The sequence below is a fragment of the Lathyrus oleraceus genome, chromosome 3 (assembly GCF_024323335.1).
Source record: "Lathyrus oleraceus cultivar Zhongwan6 chromosome 3, CAAS_Psat_ZW6_1.0, whole genome shotgun sequence".
Taxonomy (NCBI): Eukaryota; Viridiplantae; Streptophyta; class Magnoliopsida; order Fabales; family Fabaceae; genus Lathyrus; species Lathyrus oleraceus.
The window spans coordinates 14,187,270-14,208,583 of NC_066581.1; the positions used below are offsets into that span (position 1 = coordinate 14,187,270).

Here is a 21,314-nt window from a genome sequence, read left to right on the forward strand (position 1 = left end):
GTGAATGTGATGAAGTACTGAAAACCTCCTCTGGCTGGAATGTTCAGTGGTCCACATACATCAGTATGTATGAGGGCCAAAATATCATTAGCTCTTTCACCTTTTCTTGTGAATGGAGATTTTGTCATCTTCCAAGTACTTTGGGCAGTTTCTCTTCCAGTGTCCGGTCTTACCGCAATGGAAGTAGGTGCCTTCTTTTGCTATGCCTCCATTAGGCTTCAAAGCATCAACGGTGGGTTTGGGTTTGGCAACTTCCTTGCCCTTCCCTTTATCACCATGCTTAGTGGCCCTTTTGTTCTGTCTCTTTCCATTTCCGATCATCAGAATGGACTTCCCTTTTGACTTCAGATTCTGCTCGGCAGTTCTTAACATGGCGAGCAGTTCAGGAAGAGATTTGTCCATATCAATCATATTGAAATTTAGGACAAATTGACTGAAACTATCTGGCAACGATTGCAAGATCAAATCAGTTGCAAGTTCCTTTTCGAGGGAAAACCCAATCTCTCAAGGTTTTCCACATATCCAATCATCTTGAGTACATGGGGACCTACAGGGGCTCCCTCAGCTAACTTGCTTTGAAAAAGGGCTTTTGAAACTTCAAACCTCTCATGCCTTGCTTGCTCTTGATAGAGCAACTTCAGGTGTTCGATCATATCGAATGCTGACATGTTCTCATGTTGCTTTTGCAATTCTGAGTTCATGGTAGCCAGCATGAGACAAGCAGTTTCATTGGCATCATCGACATGCTTCTTATAAGCATCTCTTTCTGCCTTAGGTGCAGAACTAGGAGGTTCCTCTTCAGGAACAGGTCTCTCCAAGACATACAGCTTTCTATTATGTTTGAGGACAATCCTCAGGTTTCGGTGTCAATCCAGAAAATTTGTCCCAGACAATTTTTCCTTATCAAGGATTGATCTCAAGATGTTGTTAGAGGTGTTTGCTGTCATGGTTATCTACATAAGGATTAAGAAAATATAAGTATCATTGACATATTTAATTAGGCCTTTAATCAAATATGCTCCCACTATTTTACTCAAAATAAATGACCCTCATCATTTGATTCGGAAAATCCCGTTGGAAGATTTTCTAGTGGGTCGAGATCCATATTTCACTTTGTTCTAAGTCCGCGTAGGCGGATTACACAAAACTAGGTTATTTAGGTAGGAACTCCTTCCAGTTGTATCTCATACAACTCTCGAAAATTTCAGTTGGGTGAATAACTCCTTATTCCAATCCATCATATGGATTATTCCCAACTCTTGCTTCTAAACATATATAATAAAATTATAATTAAGTTTGACTCATCGTTTTAGCAGTTGGATATTACAATTATCCCATCGCACCTTAACTAATACAAAACATGCACCTCGCGTAGGCGAAACCTACATATTCGATACCAATCTTGATGAGTGCTAAAACTTGGAAAGCAAACATATATAATATTATTATGATTTGTTTAGTTAAGTTTTACCCATTGTCTTAGCAGTTGGATATTACAATTATCCCATCGCACCATACTAATATATAGATCATGCACCTCGCGTAGGCGAAACCTACATTATCCGATACTAGTCTTGATGAGTGCTAAGACTTGGAAAGCATAAACTTAATATTTTAGTTTGAGGGAATTGCAATTGTTCTGATCTCACCGGCTTGTTTATCATATAAATCGTCTCTCACATGCATCAACATACATTCACATGCATCAACATACATACAAACAAAATGAAACAGTTATGGCCCCTAGCGCAATTGTTCTCCCAAGCCAATGAGAGAACCTAAGCTAACCTACAACGATCTAAGCTTCTCCAAGAAAGATCTTCAAGGTTGTCCTCCTTTAATATTGAATTCTTCTCTAAGCTTCACCAAGCAAGATCTTTAAGATTGTCCTCCTTTGATATTGAAATCTTCTCTTTCTTCATAACATTGTCTTCTTCTCTTTCTTCATAACATTACATTCCAGAAGAAACTCGTTTTACATACGAGGGTTTGAGATGAGAAAAGAAGTTACATTAAGAGATCAAAAGGAGAGGCACGACACGCAGGTCGTATTTTAAAACTCAAAACAAAATAAAGGACAACTAAGGCCATAACTGATCATCACAAGGCAATAATAACAAACACATTATTATTATTATTTTATTTTTAATTCCTTTAATTAATTAAAACCAAATTAAATTTCGGCGACCGATCACACTACGCAGAGTTGTCCAAAATTTTAATGAACAATTCATTTGAAATGGACATTGTTTTGCATCAACACAACCCTTGCGTAGTCAAAACAGAAAACCCCACTCTGTGTGTGTGACGACCGTCACAAGGCATGTGATGACCGTCACGTCCTTGTTACGACCGTCACGGGCGTCACGCAGCGTGTTACGACCGTCACGCATCTTGTTACGACCGTTACGCATCTTGTTACGCTCGTCACGAATCCATCTTGTTACGCTTGTTACGCTCGTCATACGAGCTTCACGCGGCCAAGATAACAGACTTTGAAACAGTCAACACGCTCGTCACACGAGCTTCACGCAGCCAAAATAACAAACTTTGAAACAGTCAACACGCTCGTCACACGAGCTTCACGCAGCCAAAATAACAAACTTTGAAACAGTCAACAGACGTGTTCCAAAAGCCCTAAATTCACAACTCTTTGACTCCTCGACGGCACAACCCTTGCGCCGTCACCAACCCTAATGCGCCAATTTCAGACCGTCAAACACACCTCGATTGTTGATTCAGTATGATTGATCAACAGGTCATTGCTTCACCATACTAATGTCGGATTCCGAAGCAAATGACCATTGATCGCTCAAAGGAAAACAATCATTTAGTGTTCGAATGAATGAAATAGAAACAGTATATCACATATACCGTACTTTGCATTAGGATTACTTATATCATATATAAGTTGATCGGTCTCAATTGCGTAACCTATGGACGATCGATGTATCGCTGCTTCACCATACTAATGTCGGATTCCGAAGCATAGTCAACATCAATCATCCAACTCGTACACTCATGATGCCAAATTTAATTACCCTTTTAATTAATCGATTCATTCTGTCTTTTAATCATATTAATACAGAAATTAAACAGCTATCCGATTCATGGTTTCGTAAGTGGCTCTGATACCACTGAAGGAGAATTGCGACCCAAAGCGCAGCGGAAATTAAAAAAATTCTCCTTTAGAGATCCTTACGAATGGTCATGATCAGTGATAGAATATTTACCTCCTGTGACGGTTGAATCCTTTGGTGCAGATCTCTTGTGACGATCAAACCCTTTGATGCAGATCTCTTGTGACGATCAAACCCTTTGATGCAGATCCACTAAACGATCACGAACGTTGAACGATGACAACGTCTCTACTCAGTCCACACGAACGGGTTCCTTCAATCTCAGTGCTAGCTGGTATGAATGAAGGCTTTGAGTGAGAGAGAGAGAGAGAGAGAAAACGAAAATAATGCAACCGCAAATTTTTGCTTCTGCACAAGGGTTCTATTTATAGAACCACTTGTGTGGGCTTCAAGCTAAAAGCCCACTTAAGTGTATTTTGGCCCATATCTTATAATATGCCCAAAATCACTTAAGCCCATGGTACCTTACCATATTTCGTATTCTACTCAAGTACACCGTACCTTACGATGTTCTATAATCCACTTAAGGGCACCGTACCTTACGGTATTCCTTAGTTACTCTATCTCTCATCAATCCGTCCTTTGTGTGTGACCCTGTAGGTTTTCGTGACGTTGGCAATTATATTAAATCACGCATTTAACATAATAAACAGTGAGCGGTATCTAGCAACACATCACTGCTACCCAAGACACGAAAATGTCATGTGATCTGACAAAACCATCTGTGATAATAATTATGTGTATAATTACCCTTTTGCCCTTATGTCTATATTGAACACAAGGCATAGACCGTGTCATCCTTGTCCAGTTCAATATTGGGCCCATAGACATTTATCCTGTTATGCAGGATGGGCAAATTCCATCTAGGTCACTCATGTCCCTCAGCATGCTTTGTGGAGTACCCATCAACTGTCTTTATGGTTATCCAGTTACGGACAACGTTGGATCAGCAATAAAGCACTCGACTCTACATCTAGGGTCCATAGTGGTTTCAGGTCGAAGAGTGGAATACACTATTATCACCATGAGAATAACTTATGACACCTTGCATAACTTTCTATATAGTATTCTCATAGCGGGTCAATCCGGTATAAATATTACTCCTAATATTCATACCTATGTTTAAGACTTGATAACTCTTTATCCATGATCCATGAGATGTGATCATCAGTCTACAAACATAATAGTCTTAACGCTTTAATGTTATCCCACTTCACACTAAAGCTCGACTACGGATACTTTAGGAATAGTGTCCTTATGTTTAATGTGTTCTCATGATTAAGTCACACTTAATACATTAAACGGACTATCTATTCCAGGGACTTTATTAATCAACCATAATAAAGAGAATGCCTTTTATTATTCGATACAAGTACCAAAATATATTGGCCTCTAGGGCTTACACCAACATTTTCTTCCCCAGTTGAGTAAGATTCGTATTTCCCTTTGTGGAGTCGAATATCCATCCTGTAAACAAGTTTGCTTTTTCAGCTCTCTTCTGGATGATGAGTGTTTTGGCACACACACCAATTCACGCCCTGGTTGGTCACCTATTATATGCCTACAAACCGGTATTCCTGGTGTCCCTTCCTTTCGAGTATATTATCTACGTTCTAACGGTAATAGATAATATATCTCATGCACTCTTTGGTCAAAATCTTTTGATTTTTTTCTCCAGCAGAGTAAGATTCGTATTTCCCTTTGTGGATTCGAATGTCCATCCTATAAACAAGTTTGCTTTTTCAGCTCTCTTCTGGATGAAAAGTGTCAATATTCCCCAATTCACGCTTTGGTTGGTCACCTATTATATGCCTACAAACCGGTATCCCTGGTGTTCCTTCCTTTCTGCTCCCTATTATGACCTCGGTCCCCTGTGGAGTCAGACTTTCCTGAGTCGAGATATACCTTTTTTAGGTCTTCCTCAGATGTTTTGAAGTTTGGATATCTCTCACCCTTATACCGGTCTTTGATATTCATTTCTTCTTGAGCTTGTTACCTACTAACCGGTAACACCTCATTCCTGTTATTTCCCCAGGAGATTTCCTTTTGGATATCCCCAGTGTTGGTCCCTTAGTGGTTTGTTCCCATCGGTTTCCGGATTTTTATCCGAAGTATCCATTTTGGATAGTTTTGCTGTATCGGCATATTCCCCAATACATGCATGTTCCCTAGCAGGGATGTTTTGTTCATCTTTCCCCAGCCTGTTTCCGGATTTTCATCCGAAGTATCCTTTGTGGATAGTTCTGCTGTATTGGCATATTCCCCAATACATGCGTCTTTGAGTCAGTTTGAGTTTTCCCATTGGATTTGTTCCCTTTGGAAACTTCTTTTCCCTAGTTTTGAGTCGTGACCTGCTCACGCATTTAAGTCTTTACTCCCTAGTTGAGTCTCCGCCTCATAGAATGATTATTCATGAGAATCCATCAGAGTCTCTGTCCCTAGTGAGTGTATTACTCCTATGGACTGTCTTTTCTCCAGTTTTCTTTTCTTCTTTGTGGACACATATCCCCACAGAGTTTTGTTTTGCATAACATACATTTGCATCATGAGGTCTCTTAGGGACCAAAATTTGTCTCTTTGTTATTATTTAAGCCCATTCTATCTCGTCGAGACGAAGATTTTAACCTTCACTTCTCCGGCTAGAATGACCTTAAATAAGGGCATCTGTAAGACCCCAATTTTGTCCCTAAGATCCCTCATGGCATCATAGCATTGCATTGCATAGCCTCAAGGATCTTTGAGCATCTTGGCTTCCTTTCCCTTTGGGTAGGGATCTCTTGTGAGTGGTTCTGATCACCAGGCATGCTTGCATTGTATATCATTGCTTTTATCATTTTATTTACTAACCAAAAGTACAAAAATATGTCATTAACATTTGTTACTTGCAGCTTAAGCAATCACAGGTCAAGCACCTCATGAGCATGAGTTGTGCAAGAGTTAATGGTATTTTCTTGAGATATGGACCACATGATTATTTTGAAGAGCTTATATGAGCTTTGGTTTCATTTTGAAGCAAATTTCCCAAGTGGTAAAGGCCCAAATTCATCAGAGCATTTTCAGGTCATCTGAGGACCAGACAGTCAACTGTGCAGTCAACTAAGGACTTTGAGATTAGGGAGATGATTGAAATACCTCATTCATGTTCAAACAAAGTCCATTTGTCATTTCAAACATCCATATTAAAGATTTTGAGGTCATATCAAAAGTTTCCAAAAATGGAAAGTGACCTGTAATTTCAAGTTTCCAAAAATGGCAAGTTTTCAGTCCAACTTCAACTTGACTTTCCAACATCAAAGAAGCTTCAGATGAATTTTTGTTGAACATGAAAGTTGTATATCTTTCTCTCCCCTTTTCAAAAAGTCCAAGATCATGTCCATCTGATGAATGGTTGAGAAGTTATGGCCAAATGATTACAAAGTGTGCATGGAAGTTCAAAGTGACATATCTTTTGATCCAAAACTCCAAATTGGTCCACTCTTTTTGCAACATGCTCCTCATGACCAAAACATTTCAAATCAAGCCTTGCATTGCATGAAAGAAGCTCACATGACCATTGGTTCATACATGTACATTTTGGAGGGAATTTTGATAATTCAAATTTGGTTGATCATGCATGCCAAATACCAATTCCACCTTGATTATTGAATCTTTTTAAGTGAATTTGTACCTTGCATGGGTACTGTTCACGTGTAGCATGTCCATGCTAAGCTCACTTGCAATTTTGCACTTCACTTGATTTCTCACTAATCATGTTTAACACCAAGCCTAATTTGATTATCAGCATGATTAGCACATCATATAAATAGAAAATCATAACTGCATTTTCCATAACAACACATTTCAGATCTGAAAATTCACATTCCCTCCAAAAATTCTCTCTCTTCGAAATCCAAAATTCTTCACACAAACCTTCATTTTCTTTGCACATTCATGATCATGGAAGAATTCTAAGCAAGATCCAATCACTAGTTTGAAGAATTGAGCAAGAATTCGAGCTACACAAGTTCATGAACATGGAGATGGAAGCTTGAAATTAAGCTAGATCCACGTGCTTTCAACCATCACTTCTTGCACAAAGCTTCTAATCAAGGATATTGGAGCAGATCTGGAGGTTTAGAGAGCCTGAGGACACGAGTAAAGCCACTGCCATTCCAAGTAGGTTGAAATTTGATTCTCTCTTTTTGCCAATTTATTGCCATGATTATGTAGATCTTGTTATGCTGAACTTGCTGATATGATTTGCTTTGAAAATGGATGAGAAACGAGTTTGCTAGATGAAATTTAAGTTTTGATTGCAAATATGTTTTTGCTCGATCCGTAGAATCCATGAGGTTTTAGATTGTTTTGACATGATATTCGTGATCTACATGAGAAGAGCTTTCCAATCATATAAGATTCATCAAATTCTGGAAAAAAAATCATGTTGCTCCGCCGGAGACGGCCGGAGAAGACGGTTGCTCCGCCGTCTGCAACCGTCTGGTTTTGGATAGGGCTTTTGTCCAGTTGGCGTCCGTGTGTGCGCTGGTGTGGCTATTCCATTGGCTACGCTTTGCTTGACCATGCCACGCGAGCTTTGACTCGCTGAGTGTGCTGCCACGCCATTTAGTGAAACGGTGCGTTTCACCAAGCGCTCATGGATCCTTGCTTGCGTGCGTTCGATTCCTGGCGCATGCGTTTCTGAATTTAATTTTTGAATTCTCATTTCCCTGCCATGCGTGTGTTCGAACCTGGCTGTATGCATATGCTGATTTTATTCAAATTTCATTTTCCTTCTTATTTCATATTATTCCATTTATTTCTTGCATCTTTAAAAAATCATAAAAAATAGTAGGATAATCCAATTTGAGTCCAATTTTTTTCACATTCTTGTTTTGATCTCTAGTTTTTTATAGGATTTATTTCATGAATTGTTTGCTTCTGGATTTTATTTTTGGAATTTGTGTTTGAACCTTGTGCCATATTGACATGTTGAATTCAATGATTTGTGAAATGCCATGTGATGATCCAATTGACTTGAATTTTTGCATGATTGATCTTCACTCATTATATGAATGTTTCATCCCTGGTTTGAATTTTTTATCATATGCTATCACTGTTTTTGACACATGATGATATGGTGTGACAATTTGTGTCACCTTTTGGATGTTGCATTTGTGCATTTTAGCTCACCTATCAATTGAACTCTTCTGGATTTTATTTTTTGTATGATGATTACTCATAACATGATAAGCTAGCATAAAAAGTCTCAAGGCCATTTGATGCTTTTCTGATTTGATTTGGATTTTCTAATTTGGATGTCCATTTTGATGCATTGTTGTTGCCTTTGCTTTAGCATGATCATTTGATGCCTTTTCCTTATGAATTGATGTTGGTCCTTTTTAGGACTCTTTATTGATTGATTGAATGTGCATTATGCAAAAGATGGACTTCTGTTTTGATCATTTGGTTTGACTTTGAACCTTGCCTTTACACTAATGCTTTGTACATGAACTAATTGTGCTTTGTGTTTCAGGTATGGACATTTAGCATTGATGTTTGGTTTGGTATCATCTTGTGAGATGCAAATACCTTTGAGTACTAACTATTGTTGTTTTGTAGGTCAATTGATGTGATGAAATCATTTGAGTACTTGCACTTGTACCTTGCATTGTGTAAAACTGTTGAATGGTCTACTGTTTGTCTATTGGTTTTCTGAGTACAATATTAACTGTTTGGCTTTTATACAGGTACATTAGTAGCTTGCTAGCTTTGCTTTGCTTAAGCTTTGGAGTGTAGTTGATACACCACTGAGGTAGTTTAGCCCTCTTTCTCCATGTAGTCTGGAAGTCCTGTCGCCTTTTTGGCAGGCATTTGGCTGAAGTCCTCCTTATGAGGCTCTTTGTGTGTTTGTTTACATTTGTGCCAAAGACCTCCAAGTGAGGCATGTTACTTGATAAGTCCTCCTAAGTGAAGAGGCAATTGACAGATAGAAGGGATTAGCAATCAATCCCCTGTTATTCAGTGAGTCGTTCTTTATGCTCGCACTACGTGCTGATGCTCTAGAACACATACCCAAGATCTTTGTATAAAGTCAGTCAAGTGGAATAGGGTCCCTCTTTCTGGATCCCCACACATTCTTTGTCTTAAGCTCACCCAGGCCAGGGTTAAGAGCATGAGGTCTAATCCTCATTTCCCATTTGATCAGCTTCACCCTAACTGTCAATGTTAGTGGTTAAGAGCTCCAGATTACCATTGCATTTTGGCTTGTTTGTCGAGGTTGATATGACCCCTCTTGACTAAAGCCCACCCATTTGTCTGAGTCTCTTGTTTGTATATAGTGTGTGATGATTGCATACATGTGAACTTGTGATATGTTTGCTTTTAATGCTTATCTGTTTGTTGTTTGGAGTCGGATATAAGTCCATCTATTGGCATTCTGTTTCCGTTTTGTTGTTAGGAGTTGGATGTAAGTCCATTTATTGGCATTCTGTTTCCTTGGAGTCGAGTGTAAGTCCATCTATTGGCATCTTGTTTCCTTTCATTTGAGGATATCTCTGAGACTTGTTATTTGCTTTTGCCTTGTGCTTAACTATTCCAATGGATGGTACTTGCTTGGATCATCTCTATGATCTCAAGAGAGGAACGCCTAGTGTGATTACATTGTTTATCCCTCACCTCTTGCATGCTAACCTTCCTTTCCATCTTTTAATCCAAACCAGAACTGTTTGTGCAAACATTTGACTTCTGTTTTCAACATTAGAAACCTAAGCCTTATGCTTTTGATTTTCAAACTTTCGTTTCATAATACTCATTTTGAATTGAATCTTTTAAGTCAACTTTGACCATTTTTGTACATACTTCTAATTGGTTAATGCAACCCATTCAAATCTCTTTTGTGGTTCCAATGTCCACTTCTTAATCAAATTTTCCATAACCATTTGCTATTAGGTTTGAGTTCTCTTTGTGGTAGATGTAATACTCACCTATGTCCTTAGTGATCGAATTGTAAGCCTTCCATGCTTATTATAGGGTTAACCCCTCACTAGCATGTCGAAGCTATTCTCACATGGTGGACTTGTGGTTTTTCAGGTCGAGTTTTCTCCCTTTGATAACAAAAGACCTTAAGGCTTTTGGACCAATCAATCCACTCATTTTTAGAAATTTTTTACCCGAACTACGGGGTTTTGATCCTTATCTTTCATGAGAGGGTACGTAGGCAATGGGTTTTATCCATCCAAACACAAAAATGTAAATGACTTGTATATTCTTTTCTCATCTCTTCAATCAATGTTTGCAAAAACAAATTTCATAACAAATAATTTTACAACAAGCATGAAAAGGGCTCCCTAGGAGTACCTAGGACGTTTTGGGTGCCTAACACCTTCCCATAACATAACCAACCCCCTTACCCAGATCTCTGTTCTTTTACTAGTTTTTGTACAAAACTTGTAGGTTTTTGTTCGCTTTCTAACCTTTTCCTTTGGATAAATAGAAGTGAGGTGGCGACTCGACTTTGTATGATTTACCTCGGATTTAGTCAATATCTCCGATGGTGACGAATACACTGCTACAGTACCTTACCACATTTCGTATTCTACTTAAGTGCACCGCACCTTAAGATATTCTACAATTCACTTAAGTGCATTGTACCTTATGGTGTTCCTTATTTACTTTGTCTCTCATCAATTTGTCCTTTCGTGTGTGACCCCGTAGGTTTTCGCGATATTGGCAATTATATTAAATCACATATTTAACATAATAAATAATGAGTGGTGTCTAGCAACACATCACTGCTACCCAAGACACGAAAATGTTATGTGATATGGCAAATCCCTTTTTGTGATGATACTTGTGTGTACAATGACCCTTTTTCCCTTATGTCAATATTGAACACAAGACATAAACCACGTCATCCTTGTCTAGTTCAATATTGGGCCCTTAGACACTTATCCTGCTACGCATGATGGGCAAATTCCATCTAGGTTACTCATGTCCCTCAACTTGCTTTGTGGAATAACCATCAACTGTATTTATGGTCATCCAGTTACGGACAATGTTTGATCAACAATAAAGCACTCGACTCTACATCTAGGGTCAATAGTTGTTTCAGGTCGAAGGGTGGTATACACCACTATCACCATGAGAATAATGTATGACACTTTGCATAACATTCTATGTAGTATTCTCATAGTGGGTCAATTCAGTATTAATATTACTCATAATATCCATACCTATGTTTAAGACTTGATAACTCCTTATCCATGATCCATGAGATGTGATCATCAGTCTATATACATAATAGTCTTAATTCTTTAATGTTATCCCACTTCACAACAAAGCTCGACTACAGATGTAGCGGTAAATTCATGACCACCAAGCTATGGATAAGCTTGACGTCAATAAAACCAGAGTCGCCACCGCGCTTTTATTGTTTCCAAAGGAAAAGGGAAAAAGTACAAACAAAACCCAAAGATAAGAAGTTTTCAAATTAAAACTAATAAAATGCTAGAGATTATAGGTAAGGGGGTTGGTTACACAAAGGGAAGGTGTTAGCACCCAAAGTGTCATAGGTACTCCTAGGGAGCCCTTTTTTATGTGTGCATATATGTTTGGTATAAAAGATGTTTTATAAAAATAGAGTGTGGGGATGAGAAAATAATTCATTGATTATATTTTTGTATTTGACAAGACCTTCGGGCTTGTGCCTACGCACGAACATAAAAATGAGAGATCAAAACCTTGTAGTTCGTGGTAAAAAATTCAAAGTTGGTGAATTGCTTTTAACAAAAGTTTAAATGAAAAGGCACAAAGGGCCAAAATAATTTAATGGGGTTGTTAGTTCTTTTTATCTTTTCAAATTTTACGTCAATATGATTAAGTTTATTTACAAATTTGATTTAAGAAAGAAGGTTTGAAAATTCATTGGCATAAGGCCAAAGTTTCTAATCATTTAGACAAAGTCTAAGTTTGAAATCACAAGCAAAGAAAGTTTTTGAAAAGGGGGAGAGATTTTTGAAATTTAAGAAGGTGGGAAGAGATGAAGAGACTACCCTAAGTATAAAATTAAAAGTTAAGAGTTGAAAAAATCTGACCAATATGATACAATCCAACAGACAAGGATGTCATATAGAAACCCATTTCCCTTTGGACTTTAATCACGCAGTCATCAATAAAAAATGAACAACATCCAGACATTATGAAGATCAAGGCATCAAATAAAGATAGCCACATCCAAGCAAGCAATTCCTAAAGCTAACAATATTCTTTGTCTTCTTATGTATCATATGAAATATTCTTTGATCAACTCAAAGCAAAGCATCAGACACAAGTGTAAGAACAAATCTAGTATCTACAATGTATCTCTAAGATTTTGATTATAACAAAGGATGAAACAAAAATGGTACCCTAACGAAATTTATCTAAGTATGCAGGACTCTAATCAAAATAGTCAGATAGACACTCATCAGATACAGATAAAAGCTCTGAGATACCACTTAGAAGATACGCAAACAGAAGCTCTGACTCTGATCAACGGAAGCGTAAACTAAACAAGAGACATCAGACACTCTGAAGCGGAAGAATGCCTCTAGGATCTGAAGCCTCGCGCTCTGATGCAATCAAGTGAAAGAAGCTCTAAAGACAATCAGCGACAAACATCTATCTGAAGATACTCTTGCTGAATAGAGACTCTGATGTTTGAACCGTCTGATTCAGAATACTTAGATATGAAGAAATTCACTTATGGAAAGAATCTATTTCGAGAAGAATTTTATGGCGCCCCAAAAATTGCTTTAGAAAGACTATAGAGATTAATGACATTAATCATCCATCATTTCCAAAGATTATGACATTCAAACACTCAACGGTCTTCTCATCACTCCTATATAAAGGATGGAACGCATCACTAATAGAACACCTGAAACACACGAGAATACAACACTACTATCATATTCATTATTCGTTCTCTTTCTCACACGAGCTGCTGCTCTAAAGTGTGAACAATTCTTTGCGTTTACCTTGTGTAATTTCTGCTTACCTAGAGGCACTAAGCATTACTGTAATTCTATTTATTTGCTGAAAATCTCCTCAAGTGACTTGTTAAGTCTGTAAACTTGAGAGGGCTAAGAGATCTTTATCCTCTTAGACGATTGTTGTGTAATCTTTTAAGATTAGTGGATTAAGTCCTTTTTGAAGGAGAAATCACCTTGGCCGGGTGGACTGGAGTAGCTTTGAATTTCAAGTGAACCAGTATAAAATTCAGTGTTGATATTTTTTGCCTCTGCGTGTGTCTCTTTTTTTAAAAGTTTTTATTATTGATAAAATAATTCAAACCCCCTTTCTTGTTTTTCTCTACCTTTAATTGGTATCAGAGCTACGACTCTGTTATTGATTTTCTAATCAAACACTTAACAGTGTAGAGAGATCCAGCGTGAGAAAAACACTATGGCCAACACAAATGAAAGAGATAGTTACAATGCTAAATATCCAATCTTTGATGGAGAAAAATTTGATTACTGGAAAGACAAAATCAAAAGTTTCTTTCTGGGTTATGATGTTGATATATGGGACATAGTTACTATTGGCTACACACCTCCTGTATTTGATACTGGTATTGCTATTTCCAGAAACAAAATGATAGATGATCAGAAGCGTGACTTCAAGAACCATCACAAAGCCAGAACAATACTCCTGAATGTCATTTCCTACAATGAATATGAAAAGATCACCAACAGGGAAACTACTAAAGAAATACTCGACTCTCTGAGGATGACTCACAAAGGAAATTCACAAGTCAAAGAAACAAAGGCTCTGACTCTAATTCAAAAGTACGAAGCTTTCAAGATGGAGGATGATGAAGCTATAGAGGTAAAATTTTCTATATTTCAAACTTTAATTGCAGGACTCAAGGTTCTGGACAAAGGCTACACAACTGCAGATCATGTCAAAAAGATTGTCAGAAGCTTACCAAAGAAGTGGAGACCGATGGTCACCATATTAAAATTATCAAAGGATCTAAACAACATCTGCCTTGAAGAACTCGTTAGTTCACTCAGAAGTCACGATATAGAACCTGAGGAAGATGAACCTAAAAAGAAGAATAAATCTGTAGCTCTGAACTCCAGATCTGAGAGACGTAAACCAGAAAGGAACAAAGTCTTCTAAGCTGAAGAAGAAGACAATGGCAACTCTGAAAAGGAAGACTCTGACGATGAAGAAGAGTAAAACAACTCTAGAGAAGAATGAATAATAACTTGAAGAGGTATTTTCTGATCTTTCTCGCTCTGACCTTGAATCATGCATGTCTGAATCTTTAAACTCATATCATAAACTTAAACAAAAATTTAAAGCACTAAAAAATGTCCTTGAAGGAACCATCGAAGAATGTGATAAGCTTGAGATAACAATTTCAGAATTAAAGAATGAGAATCTAACTCTGACAAAATAAAGAGACTCCACAAATAAACAATTTCTAAAACTTGAAGAAGCTTTATCTCAAGCCCCACAAACTTCCAACACAATGATATATAAATATGAAAAATCTTTTCAAAAGTTTCTGAAAAATGGGATAGAAAGAAACAAAATGACTTCCATGATTTATGGAGTCAGTCAGAATAACAAAAGAGGAATATGATATGATCCTAGTGAAGATAAATCTTCTACAGATGACAAACCCAAATCCCCATTTTCTCATCACCACACACATGCACAAGCACAACGTTTTACTAATGCTAGAAAACCCAAAGTTCTAAGAAACTTTGGGAAAACTAATCACAAAGGACGCAAAAGATTTTGGGTACCAAAGGATAAGATTGTTTATGTTGTAGATATCCTATGCAGCAGAGTTAAGACACCAGTCATGGTACTTGGACTCTGGATGCTCGCGACATATGACGGAAAGAAAGCATATGTTCCACAGCTTGGAACTTAAAGATGTTGGCTTCGTAGGTTGATAACACTGAAATTTACCGTATTTTCGACTCCGATTTCACATGCATTCTAGTTGTTTTATTGTTATTTTGTTGTGTTATTGCTATGTTTTCCTTTGTTTTCAGGTTTTTACTTTAATCGGAGCCCCGATCGAGAAAAGGAGCGAAAAAGAGCTAAAAAACCCTAAAATTCAGCATTTTGCACTTGTGGCCTACTCCATGGCTGGCGCCATAGACCCTGTCATGACGTGTCCAAGCTCAACTTCCCTCAACTGCCACGTTCCCCACTACTTCCACTAAGGCACCTCAAAATGGCCTTGTGGCGGGCGCCACAAGAGGAAAATAGTTTCCCTTCCATTTTCAAGTTGAAGGGCATCCAAGTCATTTCCATCTTTTTACTTGTTTATAAATAGAAACTCGAAATCACTTTTACAATCATCTAAACTTAGAACAGAGGCAAACTCAAAGCAACTTTGTTTCACTTAGGCATATATTCAGTATTTTAAAGTGGTAATCGCTTCGCATTGGAGTGTTACCACAATTGTGTAATCAAGTCTGTGATAGAGTCTGTAATCGAGTTTGGAGCACTTTGGAAGGAAGTTAATCCTGCCGCCATTTTCATTTCCGCTTTGCAATTTATTCAACCCTCCGATTGGAGCAGGTTTTTATTACTTGTCTTTATCTTATTTATTTCCCGCACTCGCTTTAAATTGTTTATTTCTCGCACTCGCTTTACTTTGATTTATTTCCTCGCACTCACTTTACTTTCATTTATTTCCTCGCACTCGCTTTAAATCATTTATTTCCTCGCACTCGCTTTACTTTCATTTGTTTCCTCGCACTCGGTTTAAATTATTTATTTCCTCGCACTCGCTTTAAATTATTTATTTCCTCGCACTCGCACTACTTTCATTTACTTTCCGCACTCGCACTACTTTTATTTAAATTAATGCACTTTTATTTTACCATGTCTAACTAAATTTATAAGGTTAGAATGTGAGGATCGTAATTGAACCGATAATCTGTACAATTGTTCGTAGAAACACTTAAGGGCTATTTTAACTTTCAACTTAAGTTTTCCCGCACTTCAATTCTGTTGGGTAAGATCGAAAGCCGTCCAACGTCTATTTAAACTTAATTGTTTTTAACTATTTCAAAAACAGCGAAAGCGCTTTGTTTAGTACATTAGAAGTTTTTAAATTAAGAAGAAAAGAGATTTTAAAACTATTTTCGGACGCGTTTATAAGTTTAGAGTCTGGTTCGTGAGAACCTCTTTTGGTTAAGAAATCCAGGTTATAATACTTTTCAACTTAGTCAAGATACTATATTTCTTAAAAATAGGTTTACTACTCTAATACAATGCGCGCCTTTTTATAAGTGACAATAAGAGGGTTTGATTAGGGAGTACAACTCGGTTCTGAATACGCGAAAGCGACAGTTCCCATTAAATTAGTTCTTTTCAAAGTAGGAAACATTGCCCATAAGTAGTTCTATTAGCAAGTACTTGGATTATTAATTGATTACGTGAATTACATTCGATCCTGTATTTATTAATTAAACTTTATTCAATACTTTACTTTTCATTGCACACTCTAAAAACACCTATTTTGATTGCCTTTGATAAACACCATAACAATAGATAACGATAGATTGACACTTGGTCTCCGTGGATTCGACAATCTTTTATATTACTCTGACGCGTTCGTATACTTGCGAAAAGCACGCATCAAGTTTTTGGCGCCGTTGCCGGGGACCAATTTCGTTAAATTTCATTTCCCTGTTGTTATATCGTTTAGACTTAGGTTATTTCCCGTCGGTCAATGTGAAGAACTCGCAGCATCGGAAGTTTAAGCTTAGTAAACCCTCTGGCGGAACCTGAACGTTACGCTCGCGCACGTTTATTCTTTCATAGAATTAAGAGAGCTATGGCCGAAGATCAAAACCAAAGACCTCTTAAAGATTTCGCTCAACCATCAAATGAAGAACCTAGTTCTAGTATTGTAAACCCAACTATCCCAGCTAATAATTTTGAACTTAAACCATCCCTGTTGCAACTAGTGCAACAGAGACAATTCGCAGGTCTCGCTACTGAGAACCCTAACCAACATTTAAAAATATTTCTTCAATTAGCAGACACTTTTAAAACCAATGGAGCTTCTCCTGAGGCAATACGTTTAAGATTATTCCCTTTTTCCCTCAGAGATAAAGCCCTATCATGGTTAGATTCCCTTCCACCCAATTCTATTACGACTTGGGACAACCTTATAAGAGTTTTTCTTGCTAGATTTTTTCCCCCGAGTAAGACCGCCGTTCTTCGAAACCATATAACTAGATTTACCCAAAACCAAGGAGAATCGTTGTTCGAAGCTTGGGAGAGATATAAAGAGTTGTTACGAGCATGCCCATATCATGGTTTAGAAAACTGGTTAATCATTCAAACCTTCTATAATGGACTTCACTATAACACAAAGATGACCATCGACGCTGCCGCAGGCGGTGCTCTGATGAACAAACCTTATCCTGAAGCCAGTGCCCTCATTGAAGATATGGCTCAAAACCATCAATCATGGGGAGTCGAACGAGCGACAGTAGAGAAGAAGGAAGCCTAAGGAGGAGTGCATGAACTAAGCTCTATAGACATGATGCAAGCTAAAATGGACGCATTAGCCCTCAAAGTCGAGCACATGTACATAAACCCGAATACTGTAGCCGCAGTTTCGACGGATTGTGAGATATGTGGGACCAAAGGACACCAATCTGCAGAATGCAGTCTATTAAACGAAACCCACTCTGAGCAAGTGAACTACACCCAAGGGAACCCATACTCGAATACCTATAACCCTGGATGGAGGAATCACCCGAACTTCTCCTATAAAAACAATAACCCAATCCAAAATAATGCACCTCCGAGACCTAGTTATCAAGCCCCAAGATCAAATCAACCTATGCAACATGTAACACCAAAGCCGAGCCTTGAGAAAATTATGGAAAATTTTGTCACCGTTCAAACCCAACAAAACAAGGAGTTCATGAACCAAAACTCTCATGTTAACGAATTGATTACTCAGTTAGGAACCAAGGTTGACCAAATAGTTACTCATACCAAGATGCTTGAAACCCAGATCTCTCAGGTAGCTTTAAACCAAGCCCCTCAGACCACACCTGGAGGATAATTCCCTGGACAACCTCAACAAAATCCGAGAGGGCAAGCCAATGCCATTACCCTACGAAGTGGGAACGCTTATGATGAGCCACCAAACCCAAGTTTGAGTGAACCCGAAACTTCTAAGGAATGTACCAAACCCCCGGACAAAGTAAAGGAACCGGAGGAATCTGAAAACCAGGAAGGTTGAGAAAAAGGAGAAGAACCTAAAGATAAAACTTACGTACCACCCCCTCCATATAAACCACCTATACCATATCCGCAAAGACTCGAACAAACCCAAATCAATAAACAATATCAAAAATTTATTAAAGTTATAGAAAAACTTCATGTAGAAATCCCTTTCACAGAAGCCATCACCCAAATACCTTCTTATGCAAAGTTTCTCAAAGACATCCTTACCAACAAACGTAGACTTGACGATCCGAAGCCTTTGGAATGTAATGTTATTTCCGAGGACAAATTAGCAAAGAAAGATAAAGATCCTGGAAATTTCTCCATTCCTTTCCTTTTGGGTAATCATGTCATAGAAAAAGCTTTTCTAGACTTAGGAGCTAGTGTGAGCCTAATGCCTTTAGCAGTTTGTGAGAGGTTAAACTTAGGAGAATTACAGCCCACTAAGATGTCACTTCAGTTAGCCGATAGATCTGTTAAATATCCGATAGGCATTTTAGAAGATGTTCCTGTTAGGATAGGTCAGTTATTTATCCCTACTGACTTTGTTGTCATGGACATCAAAGAGGACAATGATATACCAATCCTTCTAGATAGACCATTCTTATCAACTGCAAGAGCCATAATAAATGTCAAGAAAGGAAAGTTAACATTTGAGGTAGGTGACGAGAAAATAGAATTTATACTTTCGAAATTTCTTATGGCACCCATGATGGGAGATGCGTGTTATGCCTTAGATATCATTGATGATTGTGTTAGAGAGTTAGAACAAAAAGAAATTATAAAAACAATTAAGTTACCATCAACTCTCATAAGGGAAGATAATGACTTTAAGAAACCCTACATCGATGATAACCTTTACGAATGTTTATCCCTTATTCCAGATCCTATGCCATGCTCTAAGAAACCAACCTTAGAACTTAAGGAACTGCCTAAGAACCTGAGATATGAGTTCCTCGATGAAAAGATGAACCGTCAAGTTATAGTTAGTGCTACCTTGAGCCAAGAGGAAACGAACCAACTTTTAGACGTTTTACGAAGACACCCCTCAGCCTTAGGATATAATATCTCTGACCTGAAAGGTATAAGCCCATCCGTATGCATGCATCAGATTTCGCTAGAAGAAGATTCAAAACCCTCAAGGGAGCATCAGAGAAGAATAAACCCTATAATGAGTGATGTTGTTAAGAAGGAAGTTCTTAAGTTACTTGAGGCAGGTATAATCTACCAGATCTCGGATAGTAAGTGGGTGAGCCCTGTGCATGTAGTACCCAAAAAGGGAGGCAAAACAATAAAGGCGAACATGTAGCAAAACGGTTAGAAGGAGGATGGAGGATGTGTATAGACTATAGAAAATTAAATAAAGCAACTAGGAAGGATCATTTCCCTTTACCATTTATAGACCAAATGTTGGAGCGTCTAGCCAGACACTCTTACTTCTGTTATCTAGATGGATACTCTGGATTCTTCCAAATACCTATCCACCCCGAAGATCAAGAAAAAACTACCTTTACATGCCCTTATGGAACTTTTGCCTACAGACGAATGCCATTCGGCCTCTGTAATGCCCCAGCTACTTTCCAACGCTGCATGATGTCAATCTTTGCAGATTACCTAGATGGTATCATGGAAGTGTTTATGGAAGATTTCTCGGTTTGCGGATTTGACTTCCACAATTGTCTTGCTAACCTTGAGAAAATCCTGGAGAGATGCGTGGAGGTGAACCTCGTGCTAAACTGTGAAAAGTGTCATTTCATGGTGACCGAAGGAATAGTTTTAGGACATATAGTTTCCGAAAAAGGCATAGAGGTAGATAAATCTAAAATAGAAGTTATAGAAAACCTAAAACCACCAAAAACCATCAGAGAAGTCCGAAGCTTTCTTGGACACGCTGGATTCTACCGGCGTTTTATTAAGGATTTCTCCAAAATTACCAAACCTTTAACTGGACTTTTAATGAAAGATGCTGAATTCATTTTTGATGAAAAATGTAATGACGCATTTAATCTTTTAAAACAATCATTAATCTCAGCACCCATTATGAAACCTCCCGATTGGTCAGAACCTTTTGAGATAATGTGCGATGCTAGTGATTACGCAGTTGGAGCCGTTCTAGGACAAAGGAAAGATAAAAAATTACATGCCATTTATTATGCCAGTAGAACCCTAGATGCTGCCCAACTTAACTACGCAACAACTGAAAAAGAATTACTCGCTGTAGTTTTCGCTATAGACAAATTTAGGTCTTATCTAGTAGGAGCAAAAATTATAGTTTACACCGATCATGCTGCCATTCGTTACCTATTAAGTAAAAAAGATGCCAAGCCCAGGTTACTCCGATGGATTCTATTACTACAAGAGTTTGATTTAGACATAAGAGATAAAAAAGGCACTGAAAATGTAGTAGCCGATCACCTTTCTAGGCTAGAACATCTAAAACCAGAACTAGTTCCCATAAATGATGATTTCGCCTATGATAGACTAATAGCTAGAGTAGAAACCATTGAAGATAATAACCTAGATCCTCATGAGCACTCCCAAAATTCCTTAGCAATAAGTAACGTACCCTGGTATGCAGACTTCGTTAATTACCTAGCTGCTGATATAGTACCCCCTGATCTTGACTACCACCGCACGAAGAAATTCTTCCACGATGTGAGAAACTTCTATTGGGACGAACCGCTCCTTTTCAAAAGGGGTAAAGATGGCATTTTTCGCCGTTGCGTTCCAGAAGAAGAGGTAAATAGTATTATCGAGCATTGTCATTCTGCACCTTATGGTGGACATGCGAGCGTCTCTAAGACATACACCAAGATTCTTCAAGCTGGCCTATTCTGGCCTACCATGTGGCGTGATGTCTATGCTTGCATTGTCAAATGTGATAGATGCCAACGCACTGGAAACATTTCGAGACGTGATGAAATGCCTCTA

At 38.0% G+C, this 21,314-nt stretch overlaps 1 non-coding gene across 1 annotated transcript; it reads right to left on the reverse strand.

Moving 5' to 3' along the window:
- Nucleotides 1–17,355: 17,355 nt before the first annotated feature.
- On the reverse strand, nucleotides 17,356–17,462 carry LOC127133659 (small nucleolar RNA R71). Its single transcript, XR_007807611.1, has one exon. It is a non-coding gene; the product is annotated as a small nucleolar RNA R71 (small nucleolar RNA).
- Nucleotides 17,463–21,314: the final 3,852 nt, after the last annotated feature.